At 39.9% G+C, this 20,656-nt stretch overlaps 1 long non-coding RNA gene across 6 annotated transcripts; it reads right to left on the bottom strand.

The window, feature by feature from the left end:
• Positions 1–1,097: 1,097 nt before the first annotated feature.
• On the bottom strand, positions 1,098–18,922 carry LOC134731425 (uncharacterized). Of its 6 annotated transcripts, none has more exons than XR_010113662.1 (8): positions 18,801–18,891; positions 12,319–12,396; positions 9,870–9,978; positions 8,256–8,416; positions 3,983–4,273; positions 1,865–2,050; positions 1,371–1,439; positions 1,098–1,283 (listed from the first exon to the last, which is right to left on the bottom strand). It is a non-coding gene; the product is annotated as an uncharacterized lncRNA (long non-coding RNA). The 6 variants fall into 6 exon arrangements; XR_010113661.1 differs by having other exon boundaries at positions 4,152–4,273; XR_010113659.1 differs by lacking the exons at positions 8,256–8,416; positions 9,870–9,978; positions 12,319–12,396 and having other exon boundaries at positions 18,801–18,912.
• Positions 18,923–20,656: the final 1,734 nt, after the last annotated feature.

Below are 20,656 nucleotides of genomic sequence, written 5' to 3'. Positions count from 1 at the left end.
AGAAAGGCTTTGGTCAAGGGGAAGCACTAGTGTGTGCATGAAGGATACGAAGAATGCTGATATTTTAAGGCGAAAGACAAATCTCAGGAAATGAATATATTTGGAAGTTTTATATTAGGATTTTATTATATAAATGTGCCCAGTGGACACAAAACCCAGGTCATGCTTATACTCAGGTAAAACTAGGGAGACACGTTGTGCCCCTAGCAGAAAATCTGAAATGTCAAAGCAGATGCTCCGGACACTCTTGTAAAAAGAATGTGGAATGAATGACTGAGAGAAGTCTTACCGCTGCTACTATGTGAAGACCTAGCTCAGAGCATCAGAACAATGGTGTGTGCCCAATATAGAAGAGAAACAGGCACTTCATTGAGCAGAATCTGGCAAGTGTCATCTTTAAATGGATACAGGTAGTTTCCTGGGGAGCCATTCTGACTTGAGCTGAGTTTTAGACCTATTAAGTCTACAAAGAGACTGACCTTCATTCTCTAGGTTCTTAGGGATTTAGGAAATGGGAAGAACTAACAAGAGGAATAAAGCTCCTAAAAGTGCTGGTTAAGCTGCATATCTCTAGACTCTATTCCAATCCTGCTGGATGGAGTCCCTGGAAACAGAGAGGGCCTGAAAATATGAATTCTTTTTTTTTTTTTTTTTTGAGACGGCATCTCACTCTGTCGCCCAGGCTGGAGTGCAGTGGCGCAATCTCAGCTCACTACAAGCTCCGCCTGCTGGGTTCACGCCATTCTCCTGCCTCAGCCTCCCGAGTTGCTGGGACTACAGGCACCCGCCACCACACCCAGCTAATTTTTGTATTTTTAGTAGAGACAGGGTTTCACCATGTTAGCCAGGATGGTCTCGAGCTCCTGACCTCGTGATCCGCCCGCCTCAGCCTCCCAAAGTGCTGGGATTACAGGCATGAGCCACCGTGCCTGGCCGAAAATATGAATTCTTAATAATGTGCTTACCAGGGGCCAGTAAAGGATCTAGGCAGTGAATAAAAATTAAAAGAAAAATGCCCACATCTGACTGCAATCATATGAGTCACCCCAGTGAGATCCACCTAGCTAAACCCAGTCAATCCACAGAATTTATAGGGATTATAATAAATTGTTGTTTTAATCCACTAAATTTGGAGTAGTTTGTTATGCAGGAATATGAGAACTAAAACACATCCTCAAAGCTCAAAAAGGGTGTTCCTGATCAGCAGGCAGCTCTTTTAAATCTGGATCCAGGTGCCTTCCATCTGTAGCTTCACCATCTTCAATACACGGTTTCCAAGATCACTGTGGAAAAGAAAAGAACACAAAGGATAATGCATGGGAGGTCTCTGTGTACCAGGTCAGGAAATGGGATCTACCACTTCTACTCACATTTTATTGGCCAGAATCCATTCACATGGTTACACCTAACTGCAAGAAAGGCTGGAAAATGTAGTCCAGCTGTGGGTTTAATGAACAGCCAGTTAGTCTCGTGAACTAATGTTCCTCTTAAGCCTCTTTCTTATTGGGTGTGGGATAGAAACAATGAAACTGGACAAATATCAATATGTCAGTCTCTTCTGAATCAAACAGTACTTTTACATTGTATTCCCCTTCCTTTCTCCTGTTCCTCACCAAAATGGTATCTGGGTGTTCGGGGCAAGGGAATAGGTAACACTGTGGCTTGAGAATAAGGGTGTTGGATCAGCACATGTGGGTTCTAGGGAGACTTCCCGTTTTGCACTTGATTTTCTGATCCTTATTCTCTGCATAGAGTATGGTCCTGTTTGGCATTTATGGATGCCATGTCTCAACTTCAGCTGAAGTTGATGGCTTGGCCCGTCTCTGCCTTTGGCAGCCTCATGGTACCTGGTACTACTTGGTACCTGGCAGGTCAGTGACCCCTTTGGGACTTCTGTGTCTCTTCAGTGGGGACACAATGGAACTTCTTCCCCCCCACAACAACATTCTGCTTATAGGCTTTGGAGAATATGGAGTTCTTTGGCTTGGATTCATTAGCTTGAACCTGATATATGAAGAACAGTGGCAGCCCAGTATGGCTTAGGAGGAAACTGAAAAGAAATAAAAGCATAAGCCATTAGATCTCAATCCTTCTCCTTCAAGCAGCCAGCATGGTTAAGTCATAGAGGACAGTGTCTCCTTTCCTATGGATCCTATCATACTTCCTGGAACTATAGTATGTAATATTTACATAATCAGAATACATTTTTTGAGATTGGGTTTTACATTTTTTGAAAATTTAAATTTTTTGACAAAGCACGTAAGACATTTTATCAAAAATTTAAATTTTTTGACAAATCACACGACATATCTATAGAAAAGTACAAATTTAAACTGAATAACTTAAAAATTATAAATATGACTAACATTTAAAAGAAAGAGGTAGAGATAGCACAAGTATAGTAAACTTGGCCAGGCGCGGTGGCTCCCGCCTGTAATGCCAGCACTTTGGGAGGCCGAGGCGGGCGGATCACCTGAGGTCAGGAGTTTGAGACCAGCCTGGCCAACATGGTGAAACCCTGTCTCTACTGAAAATTAAAAAATTAGCTGGACGTGGTGCGGGCACCTGTAATCCCAGCTACTTCGGAGGCTGAGGCAGGAGAATCGCTTGAACCTGGGAGGCAGAGGTTGCAGCAAGCGGAGATCGTGGCACTGCACTCTAGCCTGGGCAATGGAGTGAGACTCCCTCTCAAAAAAAAAAAAAAAAAAAAAAAAAAAAAAAGTATGGTAAACTCAGCTGTCATTGAGGCAAGACAACAGATACTTTCTAAAACAGATAAATCAAGAACTATATGTATTTAAAGTTAAAATGTTAAGTACTAGAAGAAAAACACGAAAGCAACAATAGCAACATCGCAACTCTGGGGAATGGAAGTTGGAATGGAGGGTGAGAGAAAGGGATACTTAAATTTCCATTTCAGAATTCCTGTGCATTACATTTGAGTAAATTTTAAAACTCAGATACAGAGAATACTTTAACTAGTATTAAATACTGCACTAATATTAAATCTTGAAACAAAACAGAGACATCCTCATCAAGAAGAAAATGCTTACCTAATATATATTTATTAAATTTCATATAGATCTTAGAAAAATGAAGTAAATGTAAAGATGTGGACATTATGGAAGGATATCCATGATGTAGCATTAGGTGACAGAAGTGATTTATAGAGCAATATGGTTAGAATGCCCTTTTATGTCAAAATTTTCATGTTCACATATACAGTTATATGTCACATATGTAAGTACATATTTGTGTATGCAAGGAAAAACTGTATGGGGATGTGCCCCCAAACACTTTAGAATGTAGAGAAGGAAAGACTTTTTATGTTTCACACTTATCTGCTTTTTTTTAACTTTTAAAAAAAGCAGCACGCATGTTCTAGTCATTATTAATGATAAAGTTATAATTTAGAATGTGAGTTTGCATTATGGCACTTTCTCTTACCAGCTGTGTAATAAGGGGAGAGTCATGCTACCTATCCCTTTGCACCTCAGTTTCCCCATCTTTACACAAAAGAACTCCCACCCATTGCACAGTGGTATGTGTAGATGAAATGTTCCAATGGAAATGCACCAGTGTATCCTAGCAGCTTGTAGGGATTTGATACAAATTATATCCTTTCCTCTTTCTCCTTTCAGAATGAGAAATGGCAGTCAGGGTGACTCAGGAAAAGGGTTGGGTGGAAGGTGGAAAGTGAAGGGTGGAGGGCGGTGGCATGATTCAGACAGACACTATTTAAAAACAGCCCTCAGATGCACAAGGACGAAGCCATCTCCAGCTCCAAGATAATAACCCTCCCCTTTCCTACAATTTTCTTCCAGTTCCCACTCCCATCCTTTCTCTCCTAGACACCTCTTAATATCTGTTTTAACCCAGCTTTATCTGTATAAAATGTTCGGAGGTTATTAAAATGTTCCAAGATAGAAATAGCCTCCTTTTTTCCTGCCCCTAAGTCATCACGCTACTTAACGTTGAGTACCTGATGCGCTAAGTTCCTGAAGGGTAGAGTTCTGGCCAGGTGTGGTGGCTCACACCTGTAATCCCAGCAGTTTGGGAGGCCAAGGCAGGTGGATTACATGAGGTCAGGAGTTCGAGACCACCCTGGTCAACATGGTGAAACCCCGTCTTTACTAAAAATACAGAAACACCTGTAGTCCCAGCTACTTGGAAGGCTGGGGCAGGAGAATCACTTGAACCCAGTGGGCGGAGGTTGTGGTGAGCCAGGATGGTGCCACTGCATTCCAGCCTAGGCAACAGGGTGAGACTGCATCTGAAAATAAAAAAAGTAGAGCTCTGTTTTGTGATTTTTTTTCCTGCAGGGCCTAACACAATGACTGACACATGGTACTTAATGTGTACTGAATAACTCCAGAAAAACCTTTCTTGGTTCTTCCCATAACATTCCCATTGCTCTTATGCCAGGATCACAGTTAATTAATTAATTAGATTAATTAATCCCCAAATTTAAAAAAAAACCATTTTCAAGGAAGTAATACATGTAAAATAGCTGATATTTATTTGCTTACCAACACAAATGCACCCCTAATTGGTGGAAGTTCAGACTGAGGTACTGGTTTAGTGGAAGGAGGAAAACAATACTTCTAGTCGCTGGATTTTTCTTTCTCTAAGTACTGGCTACTTTAAGTCAAACTACTCAGATATCTAGGATCTGGCTTTTGTTGACTGTTCTGAGGGGTCTTTGTTAGTTGTACATCAGTGGAAAAGAGACTGAGATGATGGTATTTGGTTGGGATGCAGCATTCTCAACAACCCAATCCAGTCCTACCTCAACCATGTGTCACACTCCCAGCCGCAGCTGCCCATGGAACAGAGAGCAAAGCCAGGCCATTGCATGCATTTTATTGCTATAAGGATTTCATCGCCATCCTCAATACAGATCCCAGCTGAGCCATTCTGGACCATGTTGATGATGCTTTGTGCCAAGGGTAGACATAGACTGAAGGAGGTGTGCACACGGAAAGTAGGCTGGCAACTTCCTCTAAAACAGCTTCCAATTCTCTGTGCTCCAGCTTTCACCAATCCAGTGTTGTGGAACAGACAGCCTCTCAAGCAGATGCAGCCTTCCCCCACAACCCACCATCCTCAGGACTCCCCCTCTTTGGAGAAGCAGCGAGGGAAGAGGTAAGGCAAGGAGAGTGGCGAGGAGTAGCTAGAGGCTCACAGCTTCTTAGCTGGGACCTCCGGAGTCCTGGACGATGGTTGCTAGAGAAGTGAGCGGCAAGATGGGGGACTCAGTCTCCTGGTTTTTAAATCCCAGGTTATTCCGAGGAACCCCAGAACAACTTCCTGCTGTCTCTAATTCCTCCTCCCTACAGCTGACTTTGGAATTGCTTGGCTTGGTGTTGTTGACATGATAATAATTGTAGTAATTTTCATTAATTGCTCCCTCTTTGAGCCTAATTGCCATGGAGTACAATAAAATTATGCACATCATTCAATGTGCCATATTAACTTCAGATTTTATTCCATTATAACAGTAGATTTGGTTCACTTTTACATATTATTGCTCACACTACTTAGTTATACACACTTTTTTGTTTTTGATAGACAAAAACAAACCTATTTCAAGTAGCCAAATCAGTGTAACCAGCAGGGGAGCCTCAGGGGGCACTGGAACTAAGAAAAGGGAAGTTGTCTTTTTTCTGTGCTTCCCCTTTGTTCTTTTCTCTTTCTTCTGGTTATCTTTTCCTGCTTCTCCATGTATGTGGCAGCAGATGCTCTTCCACAGTGGACTCCTGATGTTCAATGACCTCCATTCAAGTGACAAGCCTAGACTGATGGCTATTTTCATTCTGCTTCCAAATTCCCAGGAGAAAGTATCCAAGTAACTCAGCTTGGTTGATTATTTCTGATTCAATCAAGTGTGGTGAATAGATGGCATGACAGTTCAAGAATTTCAGGGGCTCCCAACCTATGGGTGGTTGGGTGTGTGAGGGTGGCAGTAGAGAAGCTCTTCAGTGTGCAGGCGTCCCCATGGCTGCGGACCTGTACCAGTCTGTGGCCTGTTAGAAATGGGATCGTACAGCAGTAGGTGAGCAGCTGGTGCGAGCGAGCATTACTGCCTGAGCTCCGCCTGCTGTCAGATCAGCAAGTGACATTAGATTCTCATAGGAGCGTGAACCCCACTGCGAACTGTGCATGCGAGGGATCTAGGTTGCACACTCCTTATGAGAATGTAATGCTTGATGATCTGAGGTGGAACAGTTTCATCCTGAAACCACTCCCTGCCACCCCCCGCCTGGTCTGTGGAAAAATTGTCTTCCACAAAGATGGTCCCTCGTGCCAAAACAAGTTAGGGACTGCTGCTTTGAGGCTTTCTGTAAGATGGGGGGTAATAATGCAGAGATCCTGTCTCTTGGGGTGGTGGTGAACAATGCTGCAATTGGCATTGTTCACAGGATACTTTGCACAGTGCTGGCACATAGAAATCACTGAATATAATGTTTACCATTATTGCTGTTATTATTATCTCTTCAGGTCCTTAAAACATTTTTTCAGGATTTCTAGGTGGGTATTATTTCAAAATCCATAAAATCCACCTAAAGATTTATATGTGAAAGATTTATATGTGAAGAATCCAAAAATCTCAGGGAAATCATATGAAAAAAATTATTTATTTTCCTCAAATCTCTGAACAACAGTTTAAACATTTTCACACACTAGATCTAATTTTGGAGAGCTTGGAAACCTGGCCTGTAAGATTTCACTAATCCAGGAGGGGGCAGGCTTCCCAAACACAAATGCCCTCTGCTGCGGAGCCACGGCTCCAGGAGAAACGGGCGCGTCGCTGAGAGCCGTTTCAGAAATCTAGCATTACCTTCAAAAAAATGTAAGAAATCAAAAGCAACTGAACATTTTCATGGCCTAGAAGAATCCCTGGCTGTGTCATCCAGAGGCACCTTGTCACCTGCCAGGCTGGGTCGGCTGTACGCTTGTGAAGTAAGCAGAAGAAATTTCCCGTGTCCCCACCCACTCCTATCTTTGCCTTTGTTTCTGGTCTTCTGCCCGCTTCCTGTCTGTGCCTTCCTCCTTTGTCTTTGTTCCCCTCTCCCATGACAATCTATCTTTGGGAAAAATAACTGTGATTTAAATGTTTAAAGAAATAAGGATCCTAGGGATATTAGGTCGCTTCAAACACTTTGAAGAGCGTGATAGTCACTAACAAGGGAACTAGCCCTACCAGGACTAGTATTAAGAGAGGTGGAGGATTAGTGGCTTAAAGCAAGGGCATTGAAGGTAGATAGGGCCGGGTTTAAACCCTGGCTTTGGTGATAACACATTGCCAGCTCTGTGACCACTTCCCAGCTCCTTTACGCTGGGTAAGTTACTAAGCCTCTTTCTCCTCATCTGTAGAAGGAGGATAGTGTTAGAACCTATCCCAGGATTTCCTCAGGATTAAAAAGGAGAGTGCATGTCTAGTACATAGTATCTGGCACATAAGACATACTCAACTGTAGTTGTTATTATAATAAAAGTTTTATTATAGTGATATGACGTTAATAAATTATTATAGTAATGTAATTTTTTATTACTTTTTTATCATGGTCCTATTTTATACCACACATTAGACAATTTCTGGTGTATTACCTTTAGGTCTGAACTGGAGGAAAAGGATACATTTTAAATGAAACATGACATATTAGAACACAGAAAAAAATGAGCAGGATGAAGTTTCTGGAAATTCCCATAAAAAGTTGTTGAAAGAGTTGTGGTCATTGGAACTGAGAAGTATGAGAATAAGAGCTTAAGAGTATGCATCTTGAAATGCAGGAACAGCTGGAGGGAATCCCGAGGGGCCTGGACAACCCTAATCCTCTAGATCAGGAAGGTTTTGCCCTTGTTTCTGTTAGCTGCCCAAGGGGAATTACTGCCCCCATCTCAGTTTATGTTTATTTCTCAGTTTAGAGGTTTTCAGAACCAATGGAATGACAGACCCATGATTACAAACTCTCAAGGGAAACTTTTCCCCTAGAGCCCAGACCACTGAGATGGAAAATCACCTTTATTGTCTCCCTGAGCCGATGGGTGCATTTCCTGATTTATTCCCTCACTCTGAGCATAGCCCTTCTGAGGACCAGGATTTCTGCAGGGGTTGCAGTTCCAACATCCAACATTCGGCATCTCCAGGCCTCACATTCTGCCCTGGCCTGAGCATTCTAATCCAAGCCTCTAGGTGGCCAAGCCAGGCAACTCCCACCCTGAGTGGCTCTAGCATACATGCACATACTCACTGCTCTAATTTTTCCTTCTCACTTCATTTTTGACTCCAGGAACTTTCTTTACTTTCTTCCAGCATTCAGCCATGTCTTAAAGGAGACTTGTTTTACTGGATCCAGAATTGCTGATTATTGTGGAGCTACATGGGTTTTGGATTGTTTTGTTTACCATACACCTAGAGGCAGAAATTAGTTTAAAAATAATTAAACAATTAAATACAAAATTTAATCACATTTAGAGGGAAGTTGGGAGTTCCTGAGGGGCAGATTTAAGCTATTAAAGGAAGCTGCTAAAGAGAGCTGTGGAATGGTGAGATCCAGGCAGTGTGGGCATTGGGTGGCTCTATGATGCCATCATGGCGATTGTCACATTAAATAATTCTGAAGCTGAAAGAATTTAAGGGAATATTTGACCTGCCCCACAGTATATGTATTTAAGACTTAATAGGCCATGGGGAAAGTCAGTAAACGTTCAGGAGAGTCTTTTTCTGAAAAAATGTTCCCACCTAAGGGATTAAGGACCTCCTGTAAGGAAGGCTGGGCTCAGTGAACTGTCCCACCCCCTTAAATCTGTTTCTTTGTGCTTGTGGGGCAAGAACAAGCTAAGAGCACCAGAGCTGTCATTAGGATCAACGGAATATATTGGTTGGAAAAAAGGAATACTCAAAATGCTGCTTCCCCTTCCTTCACATTCTGGTCATTCAGGTAGTCTTTTTAGTTCTGTAATACTTTACAACGTAAAGAGTTTCTCTCTCATATACATTTTCTTTGTCACAAAAGCCGTGTGAAATAGACAGAGATTATTGTCTCCATAGCAATTTGTTCAAGGACACACAAGAGTAAGTGGATAAGGTAGGACTTGACTGCCTGTCTTTAAGTTGGGTCATGGGATGCCAATTCTTTTGTATGAATTGCACTCATTCTCAAGTCTCTGACATGTCAGGGAGAACTTTGGTCATCTCTTTTGGAGGCTTTTGGTCTCTAGTACAGATTCTCTGCTCTTACTTGGTTTGTTTGATTCTAAAGATATCTTACTTGGCTTCTCTGATTCTAAATTATCTTTGAGAAGAGAATATGGTGACTCTTCATTCCACTCTATGACTCAAATCCTATGCCTTTGGTAATCTCCTACTAGATTATAACCACAGTCAGTTATACATGAATCACCAAACTAACTCAGCACACACATATTATGTAACATAATAGCTCCCACAAACAAACTGTGGCTTGGGCCCATTATTTTAGATCCTGTTATCCAGGTAAGTATAGTAGGTCGCAAATGTTAATGGTCAACCAATTAGACTGGAACGGTAATCATTACAGCAGGTCGAAAGTCTCGAGACCCTTTAAATGCAGGTATGTAATGCAGCATTGACCGGGAACACTTAAATTTCTTTCCACCCTCTAATTATGCTCCAATCTCAAGTAACTTTGCTCATTCATCATAGAGGATGGAGTACGATATGAAGACATAAGGGGTTGCCCTAGTCATTTGCCATAGTCTTTTTCTGAGGTTACTTCTCTCCATAGAATAGAAAGTGCTGGCTCCATACTATTTTACATTGTTTTGAATTCATTTCTTCCCTGTTGGCTTTACATGAAGGTTGTGTGTGCCACGGGGTCACTAACCTTAAGCTCGGCCTGGCTAGTGGGAACATTCACTGAAGACCCAACATCAGGCTGTTTTTACCAGTTGATCACATTTATTTTTGTCACAAACATCATTACATACTTCCCCCTAGAAGCCACAGAAAAACATTATCATAACCAGAAATAATTAGAAAAAGCACAGAATAAAAGAGGCAGTTCTGGTTGCAAAGACAACAAATGCCAACAAATATTATCAATACCCCTTTCATCTCCCTGGCCTTGGTTATAAAAATATGATGGTGCTATAAAGTGCTAAAAATCACTAATGACATTGGAAACTCTCATGTATTAAAGCAAATGCAAGATGGAATATACTTATTGTAGGAAATAAAGAGGTTTGTTAACAACAACAACAACAATTCAGACTTTGGGAACAGTCATGTGATAAAGACATGAATTCCAAGATCTCAGTCATCTCCTCTCAGTGAAACATTATCAGAGACAAACAGAAAATCAATAAAAGATTTAAGTCTCATAGAGTTTGTGTAAATATTGTAGAAATGACTTTCACAAGAGTGATAAGCACAGCCTTATCACATTTAATTCAGCTGAAAAGTCCAACTAAAACATAAAACTCTAATTACCCCCTCTGATGGCCAGAAGTTTTATAACAATGAAAGTAGCTGGATTTATACTGTATAAGCCAGCACTTGAGCACTCATCCATGCAGCCTTGCCACCTCCACGGGTTGCCAGCACCTGCCTTCCCACTCCTCTGATGCCAAGTAAAAGTGAAGTTTGCCTGTGACACTCCCAGATTCCTGAATTCATCCCTATTCTCAAAGGAAACTTTTCATTCCCATTCAGACACTTCTCAGCTCTCAAAAAAGACAAGGAAACTAATTTCTACTGAAGTGTGAAACTAGTGATAGTTTAACATGCACCTCTTTATTTAACACGCACCTCTTTGTTTTTCCTAGAAGAGTTGCAATTTAACAGGAATCAAAATTCTAACCTACAAGCGGGGCAGAACTGTGTTTGTCATCTGATATCTTTTGGTTAAGGAACTATATAATTGTATTTGCTTATATTTTCAAAAATAAACAATGAAAGGATGAGACAAAATCTGACAAAAACAATTACCTCTCATATAGGGAGGGAGGAAATGGGGTAGAAAGCACAGGAAAGCAATCCTTTTCTGGATTTACTTTGTTTTGTGCTTTTTACTTTGAAACAGAGGTGTGTGCTGGCCGGGCGAGGTGGCTCACGCCTGTAATCCCAGCACTTTGGGAGGCCGAGACAGGTGGATCACGAGGTCAGGAGATCGAGACCATCCTGGTTAACACGGCGAAACCCCGTCTCTACTAAAAATACAAAAAAAATTAGCTGGGCGTGGTGGTGGGCGCCTGTAGTCCCAGCTACTTAGGAGGCTGAGGCAGGAGAATGGCGTGAACCCGGGAGGCGGAGCTTGCAGTGAGCCGAGATTGCGCCACTGCACTCCAGCTTGGGAGACAGAGCGAGACTCCGTCTCAAAAAATAAATAAAATAAAATAAACTTTGGGAATCATATGTAATAATTTAGAAAAAGGAGACTACAACATGACCACATGCTATTTATCTGAAGAATCCAAGAATTTAACATTTGAAAATCAACTTAATGTAATTCACCGTATAAACAGACCAAATAGGCACAGAAAAGCTTTTGACAAAACATGACATCTGTTTCTCATTAAAAATCTTTCAGCAAATTTGGATAAGAAGGGAATATCTTTAACCTGATAAGGGGAATCTATGAAATAAACTATAGCATACATCATACTTAATGATGAAATACTGAATACTCTCTCACTAAGGTCAGGACCAAGACAAGAATGTCTGCTCTCAGCACTTCTATTTAACAGTGTGCTTGAGATTCTAGCTTGGGCAATAATGAAAAATAATAATAATAATAAAAGATGTTCAGATTGGAAAGGAAGAAGTAAAATTCCCTTTATTCCCAGATAATGTGATAGCTTACATAGGAAATCTGAGCAAATCTTAAAAAGCTCCTAAAACTAATAAATGAGCAAGGTTGCTGGATACAGGATCAGCAAACAGGAATCGGTTGTGTTTCTATGTACTTGCAACAAACTATCAGAAATTTAAATAAAACAATGCTGCTTACAGTAGCATAAAAATATCATACATAGATGTAAATTTGACAAGATATGTGCAAGACCTGTATGCTAAAAGCTACAAAACATTGCCAAAATAAATTAAAGTAGATCTAAATAAATAAAGATATCATGGTATTGAAGACTTGATATTGCTAAGTTTAAGTTCTCCCCAAATTGATCTATAGATTAAACACAATCTCAATCAAAATCTTCACACACTTTTTTGGTACAAATTGACAAGCTGATTCTGACATTTATATGGCTATACCAAGGACCTAGACTAGTTAAAACAATTTTGAAAGGAAGGAAAAAGTTGAGAACACTAAACATTACCTGATTTCAAAGTTTATAAAGCTACAGCAAGACACTGTGGTACTGGAGTCAAGTAGACCAAGGGAACAGAATAGAGTTCTGAAACAGACCCAAACATAAATGAAAACTTGGTTGCTGACAAAGTTTAAAGCCCAGTTCTTGGACAAAAACGTAGCCTTTCAACAAATGGTTCTGGAAAAAGGGAATATCCATGTGCAAAATAAATGAACTTTGATCCACATGTTGTACCATATACAAAAATTAACTCAAAGTGAACAAGAGACCTAAGTGTAAAATCCAAAAACTATGGTACTTCTAGAAGAAAACATAGGATAAAATTTTTGCAGCCTTGGGTTAAGCAAAGATTTCTTGCACAAAATACCAAAAGCACATACTGGGTGAAAATATTTGCAAATCATGTATCTGATAAATAACTTTTATCAAAAATATCTAAAAACTCTCAAAATTCAACAATAAGAGAAAAAACAACCAAATGAAAAAGGAAAAAAGTTTAAATAGACACTTCACCAAAGAAAGTATATTGGTAGCAAATAAGCACAGGAAAAGATGTTCAACATCTGTAGTTATTATGGAAATGCAAATTCAAACTATCATGGATATCACCACGTATCTATTAAATTAACAAAATTAGAAAGACTGACCACACCAAATATTGAGGAGGATGTGGAGAAACCCAAACTCTCATATACTGCAAGTACTTAAAATGTAAAATTTGAAAAATTTTGACTTATGCATATACCCACAAAACTGTCACGACAATCAAGATAGTGAACACATCTGTCATTCCCAAAAGTTTACTCATAACCGCATTTGTAATTCTCCCCTCCCACCATTTCCTGTTGCCCCCTTTCCCTTAGTCCCCAGGAAACCATAGAAGCCACAGATCTTTTCTCTGTTACTATAGTTTAGTTTTTTACACCTTTACATAAATAAAATTGTATAGTAGGTATGCTTTTTGTCTTGCCTATTTCACTGGTGATAAATTTTGAGATTCATCTCTGTCGTTGTGTGTATGAATAGTTCACTTCTTTTCATTGCTGAGTAATATTCCATTGTATGGACATACCACAATTTGTTTATTCATTCTGTGTTGATGGACATTTGAGTAATTTCTACCTTTAGCTATTACAAATAAAGCTACCATGAACATTCTTATATGACATATGCCTTTCTTTCTTTGAATAAATACCTGGGAGTAGAAAGTCTTCATCATATGGTAGGGGTATATTTAATGTTTTGTGGAAGTCCTAAGCTATTTGAAAACCTTCTCAAAGACCTATTGAGGTAAGGATCATTTCTCTTAGAGATGAGGAAATTTGAGTCTCAGAAAAGTCATGTTGATTTACCCAGTGTCTCTCTGCTAGTAAGTAGTACAACCAAGTGCAACTAAGTTTGGAATAAACTTAATTCTTCTGCTTCTACACCCAGGAGATGCTTCCATCAGCCCATAGACATTCCTAAAAACTTAGTCTCACCACTAATAATGCTGGGATTTATACATTGTTAGTACAGAAATAGGATCTTGGAGACCTCCTGTTAAGAGAGTGATTCAAAAATTAATTCTATGAAACATTAGTCTTACAAGATGATGTGTGACACAAGTGTTTGATGGTCAAGGAAGCCTGGGAAGGCTGCACCCGTTAGCCCCCTTATATAAATACATCATGTTAGAATATGACAGATATGAGAAATTCTATAGCAACAATATGTTTAATCAAGTACATCCTAACCATATTTGAACTTAGAACTTGTTTTTTCACCTACAACTTTTTACTAGATATTATAAACTTTATAATAAAAATGTGTTAAGTGTGTAATTAACGAAATTTGAATTAAGACTTGTCAGATCTGGATAACAGCACAGCCTCCTTTTACTTTGCTCTCTCAGCATCATGAAAGATACAAGTAGAACGACAAGTCTTACAAAAGTAAAACTTTGCATCAGGCATCAAATTGCGACTTCTTTATAGATTGCCTAGATATCAGAATAAAATCATTTAATTCTTATATTGAAGCAAAACCTACTGGGGCTTATTCATTTCAAGCTGAGTTCTTCTTTGACATATTGAAATTCACTGGAAGAAAAAACAATCTTTATTCTAAGCCTTTTCAAAGTAGATGAACAAAGAAAGCCATATCCAAGTTGTAAGTACATCTCTTCTCTTCAGCTGTGTATATTATGCGGCCTCATGCAATTAAGTTAAGTGGAAGTAGTTAAGAACAATTTGTTGATCTTCATGGCCTTTTGTCTGTAGGAAACAGATTTATTCAAAACCATATGTCTAGACCACATTTATGCTTTAGAAACAAGGCACCAAATTTTGATCCAGACTGCCTAGGTTACCTCTTGAATCTACTGATATCTTTATTTTGTGTGTAATTTTTTCCCCTTTAGTAGAGCAGTGTGCCCCAAATCAGAATGGTGAGTGTTGTAAATTCTAGAAAGCGTAGTTTGCCAATTCTTCCTTTCCACTCACACTGTCAATGACTGTTCAGCATGATGAAGAGGCAGGAAGAAGAATGCGAGAAGGCTATGCAGAAACTCCCTATGCAGGTTATTCTCCATCTTCAAACACATTCTCTGTCTTCTCCATCTCTTCAGGGCCTACGGAGGCTCCATCACTCTGGTTCTCTTTCCCTCTGGCTTCTGATTGGGATTAGCCAATGGTGAGCATCATGAGGTCCTGAATCTTGCCCCTCTTCCACCACCGCTTGCACCCGCTTTGCCTGTCTGTTCTTGGCTAGGGCTCTGCTCTCAGCCGTGGCTCCAGCCAGGCACCCCCTCCCTCCCACAGCTCTGCAGCTGTGCTCAAGATCTGCTCAATTCTCCTCCCCTGGTCCCTTTAAGTTTCATGATGGTGAAGGCTGCCCAGTGCTGCCAATCCATGGTGCTTCACTCCCCTTGTTTTCCTCTTGACTCTGCTCCCACCTCTGTGAATAGTCCCTTTGTTAAACTTCTAGTCATTACCCCTTTGAGTGTGTCAGCTGTTTCCTGCCAGTATCGTCACATGTACCTGTGTTCTAATGTTAAAATTCCTACCAAATCACTTAATTTATATTATAGTTGAAAGTTGTGATATGAGTCTTTCCAATTAGATGTCTTGCTTTGAAACGGAGAATTTTTAGAAAATGTATTTTAAAATGAGTGAGGGTATTTTATACTAAAATGGTGAATCCTAACTTTTTTCGCAGTAGGTGGAGGAAAGCATTCTAGCTACTTAAGACTGGCTGATAAAAGTGTGTCTTCTCTCTTTTTTACTTTTCATACTCACAAGAAGTTCTAGGACATGCTGGCCCCAACTCAGGCCATCTTCTCACCCTACACCCAGACTTGTGACTCCTCTGGATAAAGGACAAAGTCGATTTGCTTTCCTTGTTTTTAAACCATAGCTGCTAAATTGAGGGAAGTCAAATGATCTGGTGCTTTAACATTCCACATCTCCTTCCAAATTCTTTTTCTTTTTTACCCCCTATTTTCTTCCCGACCTTGTTCTATTTCCTACAAAATGGCTTTTGTTCCTTCTCCCCTTCTTTCCCCTTGTTATGTGATGACCCATGTCCCAAGGCTGACTCTCAGCCACTTGTGAGGTGCATCACGGTGATTAGTATGACTGATGGGAGCCAGAGTTCTCAAGCTTGCAAATATTTTACGTAAAAAGATACATGCGAATGGATTCAAGGTTACTCCGCAGAATAACAACTCTCAATAATCTAAAATCCATAGTGTTTGGCCAGGTGCAGTGGTTCACTCTTGTAATCCCAGTACTTTGGGAAGCTGGGTTGGGCAGATCGCTTGAGCCCGGGAGTTTGAGACCAGCCTGGGCAACACGGGGAGGCCCTGTCTCTACAAAAAATAAAAATAGCTGGGTATGGTGGCATGTGCCTGTAGTCCCAGCTGCTTGTGGGACTGAGGTGGGAGGATCACCTGAGCTGGGGAGGTCAAGGCTGCAGTGAGCTGTGATCCTGCCACTGCACTCCAGCCTAGGCAACAGAGTGACCCTGTGTCAAGTAATAATAATAATAATAAAATCCATAATGCTTTATTGAATGGGAGAAAAAATGGAAAGATTGCTAATGTATCAGAAATTACACATAGCTGATAATCTTGCCTGTCTATTACTGATCTACATTTAATAGCTCTGGCCATTAAAAATCATCGTAACACTTTATTTCTGCACACACAAATTGTTTTTGACTCATTAAAATCTGGTCATGCGTGTGGGAGTGTTGCAGATTTAAATATCATTCATCAAGTAAGCTGTCGTACAAAAAAGGTTGAGCACAGCTGCTCCAGGGAAAAACTAAGAGAAATCCCATTACTGTGGGGAAATCCGCAGTGGAAATCCTATATGGCTTGAGAAAGAAACTCTCAGTTGTAATAATTACATTATTATATTTGTGGATCTTGAATGAGTCTTATCTGTTAAAGATTGTTTTCCCCTTCAGCATCTTTTTTTTATTAAATTTTTTTTTCCCAGCATCATCATCTTTTTTTTTTTGAGTCAGGGTCTCGCTTTGTTGCCCAGGCTGGAGTGCTGTAGTGCAATCATGGCTTACTGCAGTCTTGAACTTCTGGGATCAAGAGATTCTCCCGCCTCAGCCTCCTGAATATTTGGGATTACAGCATGAGCCACCACGCCCAGCCCAATTTGTTTTTTAACAACAAATTTAGGGAATATTAAAAATGTCTTTTTCACAGGCAGAACTATTCTCAATATGTTCAAGCAGAACTCTCAGTCCCAAGTTAAAGGTAGTCACATAACTGGGTTCCAAACTGCAGCATATGATTCTGTTTTCAGCACAAGATGACACCAGGTATTGCAGTTTTGAATAGAGATTTGTCAGGGCCTGGCTTGACCAGCTGCTGCAGGGGCCTGGGAGGAGTTGGCTCTGCAAGGAAGGGCCTTACTGGGGAGAGTCAGCTGGGTTGGCTCCATTGAGCAGCAGACTCTGGGAAGGGGTCTCTTGTGGCAGGCAGAATCCGGTGTCCAGTGGGCCACATTACAGATTGGAGGGCGTTGTTGAGAACAGCAATTTACATCAGAGAGGACCAGCAGAGCTCATCCCCACAGGAGCACTGCTATGGGAAATTAGAAACAGGCTGCTGGGAAGCTAATGGACCTGGCAGCACAGGGCATACTGTCTTCTAGCAGCTGAGCCTCGGGTGCAAATGCCACATCTAGGAGCATCTGGTAAGGAAAAGGCAGGGCCGGTCCTAAAGGTACTGGCACCAGGCAAGTCAATCAGGTGCAAGAACGGGAAGATACTCATTTGCAGAACTGGGTGAAAAATGAGAATCAAGGCTCAGAAAATGACCCTTTATTGAGGCATTAACGAAAAAAAATAAAAAAAAATTTTTTTAGTAGAAATGAAGTCTCATTATGTTGCCCAGGCCAGTCTCAAACTCCTGAGCTCAAGAGATCCTCCTGCCTTGGCCTCACACAGTGCTGGGATTACAGGCATGGGCCACCACCCCTAGCTTGAACCTTTTTGTGAAAGTGAAAATGAGTGCAGAGTCAGAGAAGCAGTAGAACTAGCAATGCAAAATCCAGAGTTTCAGAACAGAGTTTATTAATCTCTTATACTTAAAGACTTATCTGACTTTTTAAAAATGTGGGCTGGATCTTCAGCCTACAGAAACCTCTCTCTCAGCACTCAAAAGAGAGAGAGAGAGGAGAGAGAAAGTAAAAAAAAAAAAAAAAAAAAAAATTGGTTCCCTGAACTTGTCTATGACACATAGTGTTAGTCAAGATTCTTGGAGGCAACTGACAAAAATCCAATTAAAGTTAGCTTTAAGAAACTACAATGAAAAGAATTTACTTGCTCATGTAACTGGAAAGTACAAGGGTGGAGCTGCCAATTACAAGCAAGGGCTCAAATGCTATTTCCTGGGCTCTTTCCTCGTCTTTCTCTTTACTGTTTTCTGCTTGTGTTGGGTTGGTAAATGTTTAACAACTAAGTCTCTGGGGAAAAATGTATGTCTGTACATACATACACAAAGTTATTTTAAATTTTACTAATATGAGGAATGTATAGCACAGTTTACAAAGAATAATATCTAATACTCTTTATGTAAATTTGATACAGCTAACTTATTCTCATTGGATACTTTTATTTTTGCTCAACTCTTGTATCTATAAACAAATATGGTTGTTATTGAAGAACCAGTATAATTCTGACTTGAATGTTAGTGGATATTTTCATTTACAAGAAAGACAATGCTATGTACTAAACTGTGTCCCCCTCAAATTTATTTTTGAAGCCCTAACCCCTAAGGAGACTGTATTTGTAGTTAGGGCCTATAAAGAGGTAATTAAGTTAAAGGTAGTCGTAAAAGTGGGACCCTAATCTGATAGAACTGGTGGCCTTAAAAGAAGAGGAAGAGGGAGAGAGAATTCTCAGACTCGAAGAAGTCATCTAAGCACACAATGAGGTGGAGACCACCTACAATCCGAGAGAGAAGACCTTAGAATGAAACCTACCTTTCTGCACTGTGGTCTTGGACTTCTAGGCTCCAGAACCATGAGAAATAAATTTCTGTAGTTTAGGCCATCCAGTCTATGGTATTTTGTTACGGCCCACAGAGACTCACACAGATAAAAAAAGAAAGTGAAACAATAAAGATATATATAGGAACTTTACTTTTTTTGCAAAGTCTAACAACTTTGCTCAACCAGATAATAGTTTTGGGGTAATAGAGTATTTTATTTCTTTTTTGTTCTATTTATGTAGCATCTTTAGAGATGACACATTTTAAAGTTTAATCTGCATTATTAACAATTTTTCCATCACTGTTAACTTTAGATAGGGGATTGGCAAAATGACCTGTGGTCCTAATCTGGCCTGCTGTCTGTTTGTTGTAAATAAAGTTTTATTGGAACACAGCCACACTGACTTTGTGTATGTATTGTCTGTAGCTGCATTTGCACTGCAATGGCACAGTTGAGTAGTTCTGACAGAGACTATGTGACCTGAAAACCCCGAAATGTTTATTGTCTGGTCCTTTACAAAAAAATCTTGTGGACCTTTGGTGTAGAAAACCAACAAAATAATAAATTAAGCGTTGTAGTGTTTGAAAATTTTCATGGTATAAATATTCCCACTATGAGTAATTTCAAGCTGCCAGTGTAAATGCCACTGAACACAGAATTGGGAAAAAATGTGCAGTAAAACACTATTATGTAGCATTTCCACCAAAATACTATATAAGTTCCAAAAAAAACTTTTTTTTTTAATAACAAAGGGCATAACTAACCCCAGGAACATAAATAATAATAATAAAATGCAGTCAAATAGTTAGGAAATGAGTTTTGAATATGTACCATCTTTGTTTTTATTATAATTTATTTAATTGTAAGTTTGTATAATTTGCTTTTTAGTCATGGCTGTCTTTAATGACCGGCTCACAAAATTTCCTGAAAATTTAACAGGTGATGCTCATGAGCCAATATGAGCTGGCTCCAGCCCACCACCATCTTGGCTTCTCCAGGCATGTTGACCTCACTCTCCTCTGCTGACAACAGGCTCCTTATGGCCAGAAAGTTTGTGGCTGGCTGCCCCAAGCCTATGTCTTATAGCCTATGATAACAATGATGGAAAACTCTGGAGCCTTTAATATCCATAAGTCACATTCAGTGCCTGGCACAATCACTCTGGAGAATAGGCTAGAGTGAATACAATGACAGATAATCTCACTAGGACTACATGGAATGGGAGAGGGGCTGTTTCTTTCTTATAGAGTGGCTATGGGTATATAAAAATTGACTAAATTAGTTCCTAGCAATCCTACTTGCCTAACTCCAAATGCTTGTCAATGTTGAAATGAGGTACAAAGAATTAAATACAACACCCCAATGAATTGTACTCATGGGAAAGCACAGCTGAGACAAGTACTGCCCTGGATGTGGACATCAGTATTCCATTAATGTACCTTTCAAGTGCATTGATCCCCTCTCACTGCAAATAAAATGTATTGATCTTTTTAATCTCATCCACGTTGACATTCTAGCCAATGTAAACACCTAGCATTTTTCATAAGACCTGCTCTTAAGATATTTTTACACGGTCTGGATTTGAAAAAAAAATGTATTTTTTCTAGCCTCAATGTGAGAATTTATGTTTTTTTCTTAGTTATTTATTTCAGCCCACTTTACCAATCAGTTGAGACATTTTAATATTTTGATTCTACTGTCTGCAATATTGGCTATTCCCACCAGCTTTATTTTGCTTGTATATTACAGTTGTTTATGCTTTCCAGGTTTTTATCTCAGTCATTGTTAAACTTAAAAAAAAATAGAATAAATTCCTTTGAGATACCACTAGAAGCTTCTTTTCACAT

The sequence above is a fragment of the Symphalangus syndactylus genome, chromosome 9 (genome assembly GCF_028878055.3).
Source record: "Symphalangus syndactylus isolate Jambi chromosome 9, NHGRI_mSymSyn1-v2.1_pri, whole genome shotgun sequence".
NCBI classification, from domain to species: Eukaryota; Metazoa; Chordata; class Mammalia; order Primates; family Hylobatidae; genus Symphalangus; species Symphalangus syndactylus.
The sequence above is the reverse complement of the archived record's forward strand: the minus strand, read 5'-3'. Positions and strand labels throughout refer to the sequence as shown.